The sequence below is a fragment of the Myotis davidii genome, unplaced genomic scaffold, assembly GCF_000327345.1.
Source record: "Myotis davidii unplaced genomic scaffold, ASM32734v1 scaffold214, whole genome shotgun sequence".
Classification (NCBI taxonomy): Eukaryota; Metazoa; Chordata; class Mammalia; order Chiroptera; family Vespertilionidae; genus Myotis; species Myotis davidii.
The window spans coordinates 1,269,771-1,287,875 of NW_006285782.1; the positions used below are offsets into that span (position 1 = coordinate 1,269,771).

Here is an 18,105-nt window from a genome sequence, read left to right on the forward strand (position 1 = left end):
GCAGCCCCCAGAGCTGGGAGGTGCAGAAACTAATAGGAAATGCAGAACTTGTTACTGCAGGGCTCCCTATGAGCAGAGGTCAGCCTGGAGCTAAAAGATCATAGTGGTTCATCTGTCTGTTCTTAACAAAAGAATAATAACAATAATAATAATAATAATAATAGTATCCACCATGTCAGCATCCACCCAGGCAGTGAAGGGTAGGGAGTGTTGGTAGTGGAAAGAGAGGCAGAGTGTTTGGTCTCAGGTCCTGGACATTCTTGGGAACTCTCCTGCTTGCCTCTCTGCCCTGTGCAGCCTTTAAAGTCGTGTCAATAAAAGATCTTTCAGGGAGGTTTGGTATGCTTATCAGGAGAAAGATTTCTGGTAAATAAATAACTCTAATGGTTATTAAAATATCTGCATCCTAATATAATCTGTGACAGTGCTGTAGACTAATTTCTGTTCACCTTGTGTTGAAATACCTTTTGAGATTTGCATAACTTTATTCATAGAGTTTCTCACAAATATAGGATTGAAATCTAATTTATTTATGCAATGGCATGGTAGAAGTCACGTGTTCCCTTGGGCAGAAGAATGAGCATCCATAAAATTGAATATTTTGCATCATTTTCATGCAGTTGGTTAGTTTCCTCAACGCAACCCTCTAATAAATTCAACAAAAAAAAGGCCAATCAGATCAGTTGTTTACTATCATTTTAAAAATAAGCAGGATGTGCTAAGGTCTATCAAACCCCAGACTCCTCTTTTCCTGCAGCACTCATATTTGAAGGAATTAAATTAGTTAAACAATGAGGCCATTAGACGGAGGTGACCTTAAAGCCTTGGTAGCCTATATAAGCCACCCAAAACCTAAGCCTGCAATGCCCCAAGGTTAAGAAATCAAAACCTAAGCACAAGCAATCACAGCCAACTAGGCTTTCCCAGATCAGGCAACCTCTTCTGCTACAGCCAGTCAGGTAATTTCCTTGCTTTGCTTCCATATCTTATCTATAAAGTCTTTCCCCCAGTCCTGCTGGTGGAACGTTCTTAGCTATTTCCGGTTTGTATGGTGCTGCCTGATTTTCGATTTTTGCTCAAAAATCTAAATTTTTAATAAGCTTCAGCACTTGGGTTGGGGGGTTCGCTCCCTGCCCCCTTTCAGGGCACGTGGGAGAGGCAACCAGTTGATGTGTCTCTCTCTGATGTGTCTCTCTCAATCTCTCTCTCTCCCTCCCCCACCAAGATCTCTGAAAATCAATGGAAAAAATATCCTTGAGTGAGAATTAACAACAACACAAAAGTTTATATAAAATTGAATATTTTGCATCATTTTCATGCAGTTGGTTAGTTTCCTCAACGCAACCCTCTAATAAATTCAACAAAAAAAGGCCAATCAGATCAGTTGTTTACTATCATTTTAAAAATAAGCAGGATGTGCTAAGGTCTATCAAACCCCAGACTCCTCTTTTCCTGCAGCACTCATATTTGAAGGAATTAAATTAGTTAAACAATGAGGCCATTAGACGGAGGTGACCTTAAAGCCTTGGTAGCCTATATAAGCCACCCAAAACCTAAGCCTGCAATGCCCCAAGGTTAAGAAATCAAAACCTAAGCACAAGCAATCACAGCCAACTAGGCTTTCCCAGATCAGGCAACCTCTTCTGCTACAGCCAGTCAGGTAATTTCCTTGCTTTGCTTCCATATCTTATCTATAAAGTCTTTCCCCCAGTCCTGCTGGTGGAACGTTCTTAGCTATTTCCGGTTTGTATGGTGCTGCCTGATTTTCGATTTTTGCTCAAAAATCTAAATTTTTAATAAGCTTCAGTTTACCTTGTAACAAGTGGGGAGTCAAGGAGGGAAGATGAAAGAACAAAAGCTCTATGGTTAAGCTCTTGGCCAATGGGAAACTTTTTCCTCTAGTAGCAGATCAGCATGCTTCATAGTAATGAGAAATACTTTATTAAAGCTTGCAGTGGGTGTGTTATGCAAAGCTGTCACTTCTTAGGCAAAGGAAAGTGGCTGAGGAAGTATTTTTCAAGCCTGCTCTCAGGCCTGAAGTCTTTGACCTCATTCCCAGGAAGCAAGACCAGGGACCAAGTCCATATGTTTCTGATGGAGTGAGTGTGTAGCTCAGAGTTTAATGCAGAAAATCAGAGGCCCTGCCTTTTTAGAGTTGGCTTTAAATATTTATTCTCTTCTGTTCTATCACAAAATATATGCATGTCGGGTGTGTGTGTGTGTGTGTGTGTGTGTGTGTGTGTGTGTTTGTGTGTGTGTGTGTGTGTGTGTGGGAGAGAGAGAGAGAGAGAGAGAGAGAGAGAGAGAGAGAGAGAGAGAGAATGAGCGAGAGCAAGCAAGATTGACTACAGAATTTTATGTAAGAAATTTTATGGGCATATTGAAAGCACAGAATCTTCAAGGATTATGCAGACATTACCTGAATTACTCTGAAAGTAGGCAAAATCAAAGAACACTAATCCAAGTAAGCTCACTAGAATAAGGTTCTTCAGTAAATATTACCTCTGAGTCTTCCTGGTCACTATAACCATCTGCAAGTCTCCTCAAAGGACCTTTCCCTTCCCTTGACTCACCCACCCCATTGTTCCTGCCCTGCCTAAGCTTCTGAAGGCCCTTCTCTTTTTGCTCTTTTGCATTTCAACTGCCCCTTCCTCCAGGAAGCCTTTCTTGAAGAAAAGAAGTGATGATACTGCCCCCCCCCCCCACTTCCCCACACACACTTTCTCTGGACTCTCATAGAACTTCTACTTCTTTATGGCACTGATTTCATTATGCCACATATCAGAGCAAGTTATGTTCATGTCTTATTGCATGTGATTTGTAGGCTCCTGGAAGGCAAGATCGCTGATATATCTGATTGTGTACCTTCACATTATTGAGCACAGCACCTTGTAGGCGCTGTGCTAAAAGGCACACAATAAGTGTGGGTTTATTAATGCAATGAGTGCATCCAAAGCCAGACCTCCTGCACAGCAGTAGCCTGCAACCTACATGTTCTACAGGGCCTAAAAGAACGTTTCCACTCCTCTAAATGTCTGATAAATCCGTCTCTTCTTTTCTCCATCACAACTCAATCCAAGCATCTTCAATTTGGCCAGAATGGACTGAGCAGTTTAGAGCATCATAGTTTAAGTAAAGATTTTTCTTTTTCTTTTTTCTTAGGAACACATGACACTTCGCTGGACAAAAAGGAAAAATATCTGGGTGGGAGAAATAGGGTGGGGCCAGTGAAGCCTGCATTCCACTAGCTACTGGACTTAGTTGAAAATAGCAAGCTGTTCTCAAGAACTCTGAATTAAAGTGCCTCCCTCCCTCACACTGTACTCAGGGGTGCCTTCCTTGAGGAATTGAAAGCAGAAAGATGTGGGAGCTAAGAGCTAAGCTGAACAAAAGGTAACTATTTTAAATCAAAACATATGCAAGGGGCAGTTGCCCACTCAGCTCTCACTCCTTGGACCTATCTTCTCTGATAAATTTCCCTTGGCTACATTTTTTAAAAAGGGGAATTTTTTTTTTTGCCATCCCATAGAAATGGTGATTTAAAATATACATTGTCTCCTTTTAGTGTCTTAGATAGTATGCCTTTCGTCTCCTGATTTTTCTATATAATATCTGGTGTGTTGTGGTCTGACTCTTAAGTAATGAGAAGATGAAGAGCAAATAGTAGAAAATGAGAAGAAGAAAAGAGAAAGTTGGAAAAGAAGGAATTCAATGCCTGTCTCTTTTGCTCAGTGTCCAAAAGTTTCGGAAGACTTTGGAAAACTTTTTTTGTTGTGATGATGGTTGAATTTATTTCTCATTTGCAGTGGATCGTGTTATGTCATGATTGTGTGGGTCGGATGAAGCAACTGCTATTAGTTCAGGATGACTAGAGAAAACTTATGGGACAGTCAGTGGGAAGAACTTAATTGGGCTGGAATTTCCAACAATGGTACCTTCTGGGTTCAGAGCTTAGATTCTGTCATTTGGATATTCTCTTATTTGGAATTTTGGGAAAAGAGGAAGCTGGTGAGAAACAATGGCTGATTGGGAAAAAAAAAAAGGGTCAATTAGTCTAGTAAGGCTAGAGAAATAAAAAGAGAAAAGTGACTTTATTTTTCTTCACAAATACAAAGAAATACCTGTCCTGCTGGCAGCTAACAATGGAGGTGAGGCACGGATGTGGAGCAAGAAATGGTACTTTTAAGGGACAAGGCCAGAAGATTGAGATACAGGGCAGATGTTAGAATGGATCTAACCTTGGAGAATTTCTGGATGCAGAAGGTCAAGATGCACTGCAGCCAGGGACCCAGCTGATTATTCTAACATTGTGAAGGAATTCTGTTTAGCCAACCCCAGAGGGGGCTTTTCAAAGTTCCACAGACAACAGGAAAGTTCAGGTGTGCCAAGGAAATACATGGATTTCTGGGGTACCAGACGTGCCATGTGGACTCCATTTCTGTAATGAAATTTAAAGAACAGACAGGTTTCTTTCTAGAGCTCGGGGTCAGACAAAGAGGTTCTTGATCTCACAGAAAGAGCAGATTCCCAGGCCTCTGTAGGGAATAGTAAGGAATAGCCCTCTAGAGCAGTGGTTCTCAACCTTCCTAACGCTGCGAGCCTTTAATACAGTTCCTCATGTTGTGGTGACCCCGAATTTCACTGTTACAAATTGAACATATTTAAAGCGTAGTGATTAATCACAAAAACAATATGTAATTATATATGTGTTTTCCGATGGTCTTAGGCGACCCCTGTGAAAGGGACGTTCAACCCCCAAAGGGGTCGCGACCCACAGGTTGAGAACCACTGCTCTAGAGGACCCGAATAGGTAGATGTCTCTGGAACTAGAGAGTGTGAAGAAGAGAGAGAAGCTTGAGGAAGAGCCCTTCAGAAATCCTAAGGCAAGTGTTCTGATAACAGGAGAGCACCGGGAGCTATGGGGTGGTGCTGGGTGCTGTCCCTCAGAATCTGCAACTCAACAAGCATCTGAGTCAACACCCCTCCAATCCACGACTTCCTCTGCCACGTTTCTGCCCATTGACGTTCCAGCCTGGGTTCAAATCCTCCAAGGAAAGGACACTTAGCACTTTACCATCCCCTCCAAACATCCGGCCTTTCCTCGGTCTCCTTCTTAAGCAGGAAATTCCTTTTAAAAACCCTACTGATTGCCTTGGACTTTTTTCTTTTCTTTTTTTCTACTCATTCAGGGCTTTAGCATTCATTCCCTCTGCTTTTTCTGTCAATTAGGGTCCTTCCAGGAGACGAAAACCTCTACCAGTTACTTGAACAAAGAGAATTTAATGTATGAAAACTGTTAATAAATTAGGAAATAGTTAACAAGGTCAGCGAAAGGGTACCAAGAGAACTCTAAGCTATCACGGAGGAAGTAACAACTGAAGCAGCTATCACTCCTTGGACTGAAAGAACAAAAGGAAGAATGGAGGCTATTAAAACTTAGGAACTGAAAGGAGGGCTCCCACAGAGCTGGAATTCAGATTTCTGGGAAGAGGCTGCTTGGCTGGTGCTGGTGTCTCTGAGCTTGGAAGAGTGACCTCAGGAGACCTAGATTTTTGAAGAGGGAGCGCAGATCAGCTGTCTTCGGGGATTGGGTGGAGGGCTGATGTGGCAAGTGTTGGAAAAACTGCAAACTAGATTCAGCTGCTGCTTCTAGAAGAAGCTGCTATTGCTCCCATGACTTCAAGACCTGCGAACATACAGGAGCAAGCCCCATCCCTTCTCCATTCAGCAGAGCGGTCTCTCTCTCTCTGGCGCCCCCTATTGGCTCATCAAAGAGGGGACCCTAAGATCCAAGCCAAACCGTGCTTGCTGTGCAGAGCCAAATAGAGAAGGGTGGATCTGAAGTTGAGACGTAACACCGTAATGACTGGCACAGTCTCCTTAACGTTCCTAGGGATATAGTTCCTGGTTCTTTTCTAACCTAATCATGTATTTTTGAGTACCGCTAGAATTGTATCTGTGGCCTTTCTAGGCACATTTCTTGGAAGGAGAACTATGCTTTTCTTTCCTAGACTTTAAACAATTCTGCCTTCCTAAAGTCTAAGGCACATGTGTGATTATGTTTACCCATTCATTCCTAGTTATTGAAATAGAGAAACCTACTTCCATTTTATTAAAGTGAAGGCAAGTCAAGAGCAGCCTACCACTATATAGTCAATGGTCAATCCTAGATCTTCTATACTCGTTTTTTCTGTCAGAAATATGTAATTAATTTTCTTTTTCTGACCAGGTGGCCCATAGCAAAGTTCCAAAAGAAGTCGTTTGTGATCTTCTCTAACTCACTCATTCACTACAGGGTTTCCATTGGCAGGTTGCTCAGGTGAATCCCTTCTTGACATGTAGTACCATCCAGTTTCCCTTTTTAAAATTTTGATGAGAGAGAGAGAGAGAGAGAGAGATATCAGTTGCCTACTGCCCGCACCACCCGGCGATCAAACTCACAACCTGGGTATGTGCCCTGACTAGGAATGGAACCTGCCACCCCTTGGTTTACAGAATGACTCTCCAATCAACTGAATCACACCAGCCAGGATGTCCAGTCTCCTGTTATTATAGGCCTATTATTTGAGAACTAGAGACTTTATTATATAGGATAGGACATGCTCTTCCACCACTGTATTTTGACCTGGAGTCTCTTCCCACCATGTCTCAAAAATCACATTATACTATCATCTCAAGCTTACTTTGTTTACAACACACACTGGGCTGGTTTGTGTGGGCTCTGGATTGGATTGCTCATGTCTAAATTCTTGTTTTCCCACTACCAGCTGTGTGTGTCTTTGTTCAAGTTACTCAGCTTCTATAGGCCTCATTTGCTCTATCTGTAATATGAAAGTAATTAGTACCTACTTTATAAGGTTGTCCTTAAGTTTAAAAGTGATATGTACATAGTAAATAATCAATAACAGCTATTATTAGTATAAAGATTTTGGGGCTGCATTATTTCTATCTCCCATTTCCCCTCCAATATTTTTGGGGTATAAGACACTAGGTACCTCTCATATTCTTATTCATTTTCTCATCTTACATTGTTGTCCTCTACAGGAACCACTTTCATAGGTTTATCAAGGCAATTGTCTCCCTCTCCTTCATCTAGTTTCTGATCAATATCTTTGCCTAGCTAAGAACCCATCATTCATCCCAATACCTAAAACCATAGTTTTTTCTTTTAAATATTGTTTATCATTAGAGAGATTTTCAAATCTCTATTGGGACACTCAACTCCAGATCTTTCTTTCTCTTCAAAGCCTTTTTTTTTTTTTTTTGGTAGAGAAAATTATAAGCCCATCATTTAAGCAATGGAGTACCATTCCTTGCCCATGGCCTCACAGTTTCTTTCTGGGTAATATTATTCATGAAGCATTTTAGACTTCAGATTTCCAGAAGCAAGTTAATCGAGATCTTCAGGTGGCAGAGGAATCAGGAGAGCAGACCTGAGAACTTAAGGGAATAACTTTTAAGAGCTCCGTGATCCATCTTGGGTATGTGACGTGGACAGAATGCTTATTTCATGTACATTAAGTTGGGTATCTTGATACTGTCAGAAAATGGGGCCATCTGCAGAATGCCAAAGAATTGTTATATAGCTACAGTAATCAGTCAAATAATTTCCAAGTTAATTTATTTTTTATTTTGTGTTTGTATTTGCACATAAAGCCCAATGTTATCAAAGGAATAAATTATTATTTCAGCATGTAAAGGTTTAGCTTCTTCTCTTGGCTACCCCAAACTAACCAAATTATAAAAGCAAAACTATACAGTATATTGTATTGTAATACCTTCATAAATCTACCCCCAAGAGCCAGAGAAGAGGCATCCAGAGTGGGGAATTTCACACGTGTCCATGCATGTACAGAGCTCAGGTTCTAGCCAATAAACATATCAAGAATACCTAACCACTACCGAGTAATTATGCAACTTACATTTCTGCCAATAAATTTTGAGGCTAATTTATGCCAGGTAGGACTATAAATCCAGTTGTTGCCCCAATTATCAAAAATATGCTCTACAATCTTGATATATTAGTTTCAGAGAGAAAATAAACAGTGGAATGTCATGTTGGGTCTATATTGCAAAATCTTTTGGAGGTTGGGATGGGATGGAGAGTCTGTCTGATGACTTAGCTCTGAAGAGAATGTTCAGTCTAGACCCAGAAGCTGTGATGACTTTATGAACCTGGAGCCTGAGCTCTCCTGTGAGAAAATAATGAGAGAAGGCATCTTAATTCTTCCAGAAAACATTATTAATGGCTGTCTCTACCTGAGAAATGTTAGCTTAATTGGCATGTGGTGCAGCCTGGGCACCACTAGCTTTTCAAAAGCACACCAGGTAAGAAGTGGCTCAGGTTAACTGCCTTGGGAGTGGCTCCTCCCTCAAGAGAACTGTGGCAAAGTCCATTGACAGGGATGCGACCAGGGCCGCAATGTGGGTTCTTCCCCACTGTTGCTGCCTCCACATTCTTTATGCTCCCATCTTGTGGCATTGGTCCTTGACTATAAATGATCATCTATTGCCTGCAGTTTCATGCTTCTGATTCCCAGGTACCTACTGGTCCCTCTCCAGCCTGCTCTGACTCCCAAAGTTTGTATTTTCCTTCTGAGTGCTTGGTGCTTGTCCACTCTTGCAAACTCTGGCCTCCTGATTTCCCAACTGCCTTTACAAGCTCTTGTAGCTGCATTGACTTGAGGCAGATATCTGACTCAGCTTTCTCAGTCAGGGCAGACAGCTGGGGATCTTTCATAGATAGCCCCTGAATATATTTATTAAGCATGAGACTTCTGTAGGATGGGGTGAGGTCCAGGCCTATTCATCTAGATAGCAGTCTTCTTTTTTTGTAGGAGACATCAGCAGTGCAATGCTGGATCAGACCAGCCTGGGTTTGAATACTGAGTAGGAAAATCATAACAGAGGGAGAGAGAAGAAGCCAAGGTGAGCAGGAGCTAGGTTCCCAAGCAGGGGCCTGAGATATGGAAGAGAGGAACATCATAAAGGGAAGGGTGTGTGTGTGGGGGCGGGGAGAGGTAGGGGGTAGAGGGAATATTGGGGAGAAATGATGACAAGTAATGCAATCTTCTTTAAGTAAACTTTAGGTGTGTAGTAAAATGTCAGTCTTGGCTACTGTAGCTTGTACAACTGCCATTGTCATTTTTAAAATTCTGCAATATGTCCTCTTGTGACTTTTTATTACCACCCTGTCTTAAGGTGCAAGCACAGAATGGCAGTGCATATTATTCAATTGAAGTACATATATTCAATGTGTATTTATTTTATTACAAACAAGATTGAACATCTTTGGATACTATATGCTTATTGTTACTTGGATTTCCTCCTCCATGAATTCACTTTTCACATCCTTTGCCTACTTTTCCATTGGATGGCTTTTTGATCTTTTCTTCTTATTGATATAGAGGTGCTTTATATATATTGACTTTGATCAGGGCACTTCAGGGGCACCATTCACCTTGTAGTCTACTTGAATGGCTCCCCTGGTATGCAGAGCACAACCTATGCAGTCATACCTGGCAATTCTTAATTTTTGTTTGTAATGGCTTATGTAAATATTTTAATCCTTAATCCTCATTCTTGTCTTTTAACTTTCCTTGGGTTATTTTTCATAGTGATGAAGTCATTTTTTAAAAAAATTATATCTTTCAGTGGGGCCTTGACTTACGAGTTTAATTCGTTCTGAGACGGAGCTCGTTAAGGAGCTTGTTAAGGAGCTCATTAACTCAAATTACTCTATCAACTCAATGCAAAAAATCGGCTGAGAGACAGCTGGTATCTCAAAAAACTCGTTAGTTGGGACTCTCGTAAGTCAAGGCCTCACTGTACTGGTCTTTTTCTTTGTGTTGTTTGCCTTCTTAGTCTTTTTTTTTTTAAATGGTCTTTCCTATCCAAGGTATTACAACATTTTTTTATTTCTTCTGATTGCTTTTATAGTTTTTCCATGCTTATATTTTAATGTATATGAAAATTATTAGTGAATGGTGTGATAAAGGAATCTAAACATTTTTTGCCTCTAGTGGATGACCAATAGTTCCAACAAATTATTGGATATACATTCTTTTTTCTTATCTAAAATACTACCTTTATTATATTTTTTTCTATATTCAGGAGTCCATTTTGGGGCTCTGCATTCAATCCCTTTGATTAAAATAATGCTTGGAGAAATTATTCATTAAACTACAGTACTCAAGTATTATCACTGTCTATTAATAAGTGAAAGGTTGATGTTAAAAGAAAAATCTAGTGTACATTGATTTTTAATCCATAGTATACAACTTGATGTTAGAAAAACTATATATTATAAATTATATAGATCTCTTACTTCTAAAAGGAGGCTTCATCATTCTCAATAATCTGTCATCTTTATAAAGACCCTACACTGAAGACCCCTCCTTAGATACTGTTATAAATGTAAGTGTTAGAACTGGTAGATCTTACATGATTCTTAGACACAAGATCCTGGTGCTCAGTTAAATAGCCAACTTTTGGTTTTGTTTTTTTTTAATGTATTTTATTGATTTTTTACAGAGAGGAAGGGAGAGGGATCGAGAGTTAGAAACATCGATGAGAGAGAAACATCGATCAGCTGCCTCCTGCACACTCCCTACTGGGGATGTGCCCGAAACCAAGGTACATGCCCTTGACCGGAATCGAACCTGGGACCCTTTAGTCCTCAGGCCGACGCTCTCTCCACTGAGCCAAACCACTCAGGGCTGGTTCCTGACCGGAATCGAACCTGGGACCCTTGAGTCCGCAGGCCAATGCTCTATCCACTGAGCCAAACCGGTCAGGGCTAACTTGTTTTATTTGTTCCTGAAAATTATGCTTGACTTGAAAGCTTTTAATCTGATTTAACTACATACATAGTAAATTAATAAAAATTAATGAATATGTCTTTTAACTTTAAATGAATTGATTGCTTGCAATAAGAGTCCAAAGATATTGTAATCCTATGTTATTCCATGGCGCTGTAAGAACCTAAAATGTAGAACGCATCGGAATATCACAATCTGATGAATAGCAGGCATTGAATAAATATTTCAAGGTTGAATGAAGCTAGTACTAGGCTAAACATTAAAACCATCATTTATGCTTTTTTCCCTTGCACTTTACTAATTTGCTTCATTCAGAGCAGCTAGTTTGCTCTCTTTGCTTTAAGATATAAGATATTAGAACTTGGCATGAATCTGGCTTTCTTAGCCAGAAAACTTGAGCCAATTTAATTGTCTTTCTTTGGGATTCATTTAAACTCAAGACTTAGTTATTTGGTTATTAGTTATAAAAACACAACTAGCTGAAGTATTGTGCATATTTGCTTTCCATACAGACCAATGGAATGAAAACTATGCTTGCGTTGCTCTCCCTTCTCTCCAAGAAGCGCCCAGTACATAGAGTAGAATGTGCATGACTCCCTGGACTTGTGCAGTGCACACTACTGCTCTCCTTCCACCCCAATGCCCTTTCTTTGTCAATATATTTTTTAACCAGAAAGGGCTACCTGTTTTAGAATGTCTACTTAGGATGATAGCTTGCTCACTCGCACAAGGTATAGTATTGTTGACAATGCAGGAGCATCTATTGATGACAATGGAAGGTTTGCATCTGGAATCAAGCTTGTGGTGCAAGAATTCTGTTCAGTGTAGCAAGCACAGTTTACATCTACCACCAAGAAACTTCCAGTGAGTATATTCCACATGCCAGTACTTTTGAGTAATACTGGCTTATTCAAACTGTCATGTGCAGCTCTGTTTGTCTTTATCAAAGCATGTGTGAGAGAATGCAAACTCAAAGTCAAAACTCATTGATTCTTAGAACTGAGAATTCATTAGAGATCTTCTAGTCTAACCATCTCATTTTGAAACTGGGATAACTGCCTCGTTGACTTGACTTGGTTATATGTATAATCATATTAAATATATTAATAGTGAATAAATGAATATTTAAACTTTAAATGATCATTTGGGATAAGAATCAAAATATATTTATAAGCACGTGAAGTTAGTCCTCCTGTCTGTACACTTCATAGCACCTAGTGTGTGTGTGTGTGTGTGTGTGTGTGTGTGTGAGTGTGTGTGTGTGTGTGAATCGTCCTTTGGGTTTTATGGCGCTTCACTACATAGGCATAATTGATTAGTTCATTGGTCATTAGCCATTGATTCAACTTCTAGCCCCTCTTCCCTCCCCAGAGGTCAGGGAGGTGAGACTGAAAGTTCCAACATTCTAGGTCAGTGATGGCGAACCTTTTGAGCTCGGCGTGTCAGCATTTTGAAAAACCCTAACTTAACTCTGGGGCCGTGTCACATATAGAAATTTTTTGATATTTGCAACCATAGTAAAACAAAGACTTATAGTTTTGATATTTATTTTATATATTTAATTGCCATTTAACAAAGAAAAATCAACCAAAAAAATGAGTTCGCGTGTCACCTCTGACACGCGTGTCATAGGTTCGCCATCACTGTATTAGACTGATAGGAATGGCTATAATGTGGAATAATTTTCAGCTACATGAACAATTCTGGCTGGCTGCTTTTTACTTCAAAGTTTGTTTTATTTTGTGAACATTTTCTTATCACATTTATTTATTATTCTTCAAAGGAATGCTGGGAAGGAGACTATCTTTACTGCTGTTCTCATGTTGACATGAGAGAAAACTGAGTTCACATAGAGCTTGACATTCTCTTCCTGGAAATACTTACTTAAAATAACCCACAAGATCCAGTTAACGATCTGGCACTGAGCTCAGTACCCTCTTCTATTCCCTTCTCTTCCAGCCCCGGGGCCTTTCACACAGATGAGACTGATGCCACGTGGAAATCCCCCAAATCAATCCCCATGGGACACTGGATTAGGCACATCCCCACGTGGCTATTTCTGAATGTAAAAGAATACCTTGAGATTCTGTAGCTCTTTTTAGCAAATGCACTGTGACACCCCATGTAGGCTTCAGTGCCAGGTACATCCCCATTATTGTTATTAAGAGATATTAGGATTCCATTAAACCTCTAGGCTACGCCCTCCAGCAACTTAGAGCCTGTAAATGTACTGTTGAGAGATCAATCATTCCATAAATATTCATTGAGGCACAGTACTGGAATTATAGCGATAACGATAAAAAGATAGATCTGTCCCTGTCTTCAGGCTCAAAGTGCATGGTAGGTACTGATAAGTAAAGAAGCAATTGGAATACTGTAGAATAAGTGCAATTATATGGGAAGTTACTGTGTTGTGTGCTAGGAGAAGTATAAAACTCAGACGTGGACAGTCAGAATGGTTTCCTAGAGGAAGGAAGGCCTGGGAGAGCTAGCTGGACACAGATGTGGGGGTACAATGTTCAATGAAGAGAAAACAGTATGTGTGAACACATGAGGACAAGAGGGAGCAAAGCACATTGAAGAAAATGAAAAACATCCAATCTTTTGAGCATAGACTGAAGGGTGTGAGAATGTCTGTGCACAGAGGGAGGGGAGATGACTAAGATGCTACTGGAAAGATAGGAGCTAGATTATTCAGTGATGGCCTTGTTAGTCCTTTATAGATGAATAAACTTTATTCATGAATCATTCATTCACTCAACACATTTTGTTGAATATTTACCATGTACCAAGAAAGAGTGCTGGGGATAAAGCAACAAATAAAACAAAGAACATGTCCTCAATGATATTCTGTTCTAACGAAGGGTGGAAGTCAATGAACCAGCAGCCAGTGAGGCCCTTTGATATGGTGGCATTCCAAGGACATCTGAATTGCAAGATGGAGTCATGTAAATCTTTACAGGGCAGAGGGAGCAGCACATGTGAAGGGCTGGAACAGCCATGTGCTTGTTATGCTGTAGGAATAACCCGGAGGCCATTCTGCCTAAAGCAGGGGGAGAGAGGACTGGAGTGGTAGGAAATGAAATCTGAGAGGTGGAGGGGGAAGATGACTTGTCAGATTTTATTCTCACTGTGATGGGGAATCAAAGGAGAGTTTTCAACAGGGAGGTGGCATGGCCCTGTTGGTATAGTTCTAGCTGCAGAAGAAGACTGGATTGAAGAAGAGGTTGGGAATGGGGAGCCAGAGGAGGCAGGAAGACCAATTTTATTGCAGAAAACCAGATGCGCAATGTTGACAACCTAAACTAGGCAATGGCAGTGGGACATGCTACAGGTTAGAGGCAGAAGAGAGAGGACGTGGAAGGATCCTAAGGGGAGCTCTGCCTTGGTTCCCAAATACTTTCCCACAACTTGCACATTGTCTGAAGTTTTCCCAATTATCGTATCTCTTTTAAGTTTAAAGAATTGACAATCTTGTTAAAGCAAATGCTATTTTGATCTTAAAAGCATCTCATTTAATGAGAAACATAAGAAACAGATTATATATTTAGCACAATATAATTTATATTAAAATTATATTAAATTAAAAATGAATGCACACAAAACAATACTCATAAACTCGGGGAAAAGACATGCAATACAAAATATGCAAAGTAAACAGAGAGAACGGTGGCCTACAGCGCAGATAAGTGAAATAAGAGAATGTTATAAAAACAGCATCAACAAACTTTATTTTTGCTTCGCCCCAGCCCCACTCCCTGCTCCAACCCAGTTTTCCAAAAGATATCTTATTCCAACATTTAAGAAAAACTTTGGTGTTTTCCTTTCTGTGCACAGTGGAATTTCACCAATTTCTTTGGAATGACAAGAATCAGAAAAAGTTCTGTGGCTGCTGAAACCACTGTTCCATAATCTATGGAGACGGAAGGACTCATAGACAGAAAATTTGCAGCAGATTAATTTAAAGTTAAAGAAATAAAGCTGGCAGTCAGGAGGCTACTTGGGTTTTATCTCGGTTCTATGTTGATAGTGGTAATCACTCATAGCTAAGTACCTCTTAACAGTTTATAAAGCATGTTTACATTTATTAATCTATTTGAACTGCATATCAACTCTTCAAGGCAGCTATTTTACAAATGAGGAAACTGAAACTCAGGGAAATTGAATGACTCATTACGGTTGCTTAACTTGTAGTCTGGACTCTTTCTGTGTTCTCAGGGAAGATTCTTAAACTGTCCCTGCTTTCTTCCCAGAAGTGAACATTCTAACATTTTCCAATTAACTTTATGGGCATGTATCAGAGGAAAGTGGTGATAATATGGTTGGCATGGTTATTTGTAGTAAAAGTGCTAAATAAATCAATACATAATTATAAAGTTGTTGATTTTAAAAGGCAATGTATTTAATGAATCAAATTATGTCTTTAATTGATTATAATTATTAAATACATTAACACATAATAGATGTATTAAATTAATAAAGTATATATCTGTGTAAAATAAATTAATAAGAAATGTATAAAAATTAATATATGCTTTATGTGAAAATAAATTAATATATGTATGTATATAGATAGATACCATTATTTATATGTATTTATTATTATTTTTGAAATATTTGCAGTCAGGTCTTCTAGCAGGTATCTGGGAACTCCCAAACTGGAGCCCCACCATTAGGCAGCATTCTCCATGGCTTTCCCAAGGAAAATAATGACAGAATCCAGTGTTGGATGAAAGATCGTTTCACCTTCTAGCTGAAGCCTTGGCCCCAAATCCAGGGTATCCCCCAAGTAAGTTTGGCTTGCCTACAATGGAATCTACACATGCATCTTCCATCTTAAAGCAAGGCTAGTCCAAACTCCATCAGCCAGAAAAATTAAGAGGCAGTATGTGAAGAAGGGAGTGGAAGAGAACAGCTAAGCACTCTCCTAAGTGAGTATGACCCCAGCTCTCCTTACTACTCCAGCTTGGTCACAGTAGAGCATCTGACCCCAAATGGCTCTGCCCTAAGGCATTAGCCCCTAGTCCCTGGAAGGTGTTGCCTTGCCATTCTTGAACTTGACCGATAGCTAGCATGGGTTTTGAAGGAAGAGAGGAGTTTTAGAGTGCTGTATTGGGACAGTTGCTGAAAGATCTCCTAGCCAACAGTTCCCACTCTATGAACCTCTAAGATTATTCATTCATTCCATGGCATTTTGTGTTAGACATTAGGCCAGGTGCTGAGATATAGGTATGAGTACTGTGAATAATCAGTTTAAATGAAAACTTTCCAGAAATTAGCCATTCAACAGAGTAAGAAAGAGATATAGAAGTGGTCTAAGGAGATAAATTCTAATGACATAGATTCATATAGGATATGAAGAGATAGTCAATTAAAAATGCATAGACTTGCCCTGACTGGTTTGGCTCAGCGGATAGAGTGTCGGCCTGCGGAGTCAAGGGTCCCGGGTTCAATTCCAGTCAAGGGCATGTACCTTGATTGCGGGCACATCCCCAGTGGGGGGCGTGCAAGAGGCAGCTGATCGATGTTTCTCTCTCATCGATGTTTCTAACTCTCTATCCCCCTCCCCTCCTCTCTGTAAAAAATCAATAAAATATATTTTTAAAAAAATGCATAGACTTGAGACCTATACCTTGAAAGAAGGCAAGATAGATGGCAGAATAGGCAAAGAGAAGTCTGGTATTTCAGAGCTTTAGGAAGAAGAATATACCAGTATTTCTCCAGTAGTTCTACCAGCAATAGGGTTTGATTCTTTAGGCAGAAATATTCCTAAAGAGGAGCAATTTATCAGCCACCACAGACTGCTGGCATCATCCCTCCACAGTGGCCATTGGACAGGAGTCTTGGTTCAAATGACTACCTCAGTTTTCTGTATCAGAATATATTTCCCACTTTATGAGAGTAAATTGGCTCTCTAGCTTCTATATCAGATACTCTGGCCATACCTATTTGTTTGTTATTTTTATTATTGCTATTCTTCTCTGCCTTCCAGAAGTATCACGTGAACGATGCATCCCCAAAAGGCCATACATGGATAGTTGTGTTTGAAGTATGCCTGGTATTCATGAGCACCTGGGAGGACTGCAGTCCTTGGTTCCCCTCCCTCAGCCACCTGCACCTCTTAATTAGGGTAGCAGCAAGGAGACTCCAGGGTTCATGGCCCTGACCCAAATCCACACTCATTGTTCCCCAAGCACTGACTTGAATGCTCAGTTTCGGTACTGATTGTGTGAACAGTTGAACAGAAATCGTTTTCATCAAAATATCTTAATATTTTGTTTGTGTTTTTTAATTTGGACCCAAAAGAGAAGATAAAAGGGAGATAGAGAGAAATGAGTATACTAAATGGTTGGTGATTTTAAGATATGGCCCCTATTTTTAAAAGTTCTGTCTTGTTACTACTATGTCATTAGGACATAATAGAATTGACAATGCTTAGCAAGCACTCAAGAGATATTTGTTAATTATAACTAATTAATTTTTAATTAAATAACTGTTGAGTTGACTAGTTATTAATTAGGGAAATCGTATGTACTTTTAATTAAATAACTGTTGAGTTGACTAGTTATTAATTAGGGAAATCGTATGTATATATCTAAATTAAATCAAATAATTCAAGTAAGAAATTGATAAATAGAAAGTGAGCAGGTCTGAGAGCAGTTTCCGTAGATAGCTTGAGAAGGATGACTGACTGAGGTCTGAGATTTAAGGGATGGTTATCAGGTGGAGCTGAAGCTGGCGCTGACTGGAGAGGCCTCAGGTGAGTGTGAAGTGGGAAAAGCCACCTGGCTGAAGTCACTGAGGCAGAGGGCGCATTCCACAATCAGAGAGGAGGGGGAGCGGGGTTGTGTCAGGAATCAGAGGAGAGGCAAGAAGAGGGGTGATTGTAGATCACTTTAAACGGTTAAAGTTTGGATCTCATGGAAAAAGGAGGGAGGGGCCCAGCATAGATCCATCATTTGGAGAAATCTGACTCGAAATGAAAAGAGAAGAGTGAAGCTAAAAGAAACAAGAGTTTGTCAAAGGAATCTGCCCCGCCCCACGCCTGGGCATGATTATCCACAGAGAGCGGTGACCAACGGGAGAAGAGGAGCAGCGAGTGAGGCAGCTTGAGGTGAGATGAACCTGCCACCCAAGTGAAGGCTCCAGAAGAGGAGACATGGAGCTGCAAAGCTATCTCAGGTCTCTCTCACTCACGCTGTCTCACTCACAAAGTGCTCAGCCCTCCAGCACAGCTTGGTCAGAGGTTAGCTGAATCCGCCTTACACAGTTACTTCGCTTGTTC

The 18,105-nt window shown here is 40.2% G+C and overlaps 1 long non-coding RNA gene across 3 annotated transcripts in view; it reads left to right on the forward strand.

Moving 5' to 3' along the window:
- LOC107181979 overlaps window positions 1-8,928 on the forward strand; it is a 79,462-nt gene extending 70,534 nt beyond the window's left edge. For all 3 annotated transcript variants that reach the window (XR_001512696.1, XR_001512695.1, XR_001512697.1), the window contains exons 6-7: window positions 3,163-3,393; window positions 8,838-8,928. This is a non-coding gene — a long non-coding RNA (uncharacterized LOC107181979). The remainder of the gene's footprint in view (window positions 1-3,162; window positions 3,394-8,837) is intronic.
- The last annotated feature ends 9,177 nt before the right edge of the window (window positions 8,929-18,105 follow it).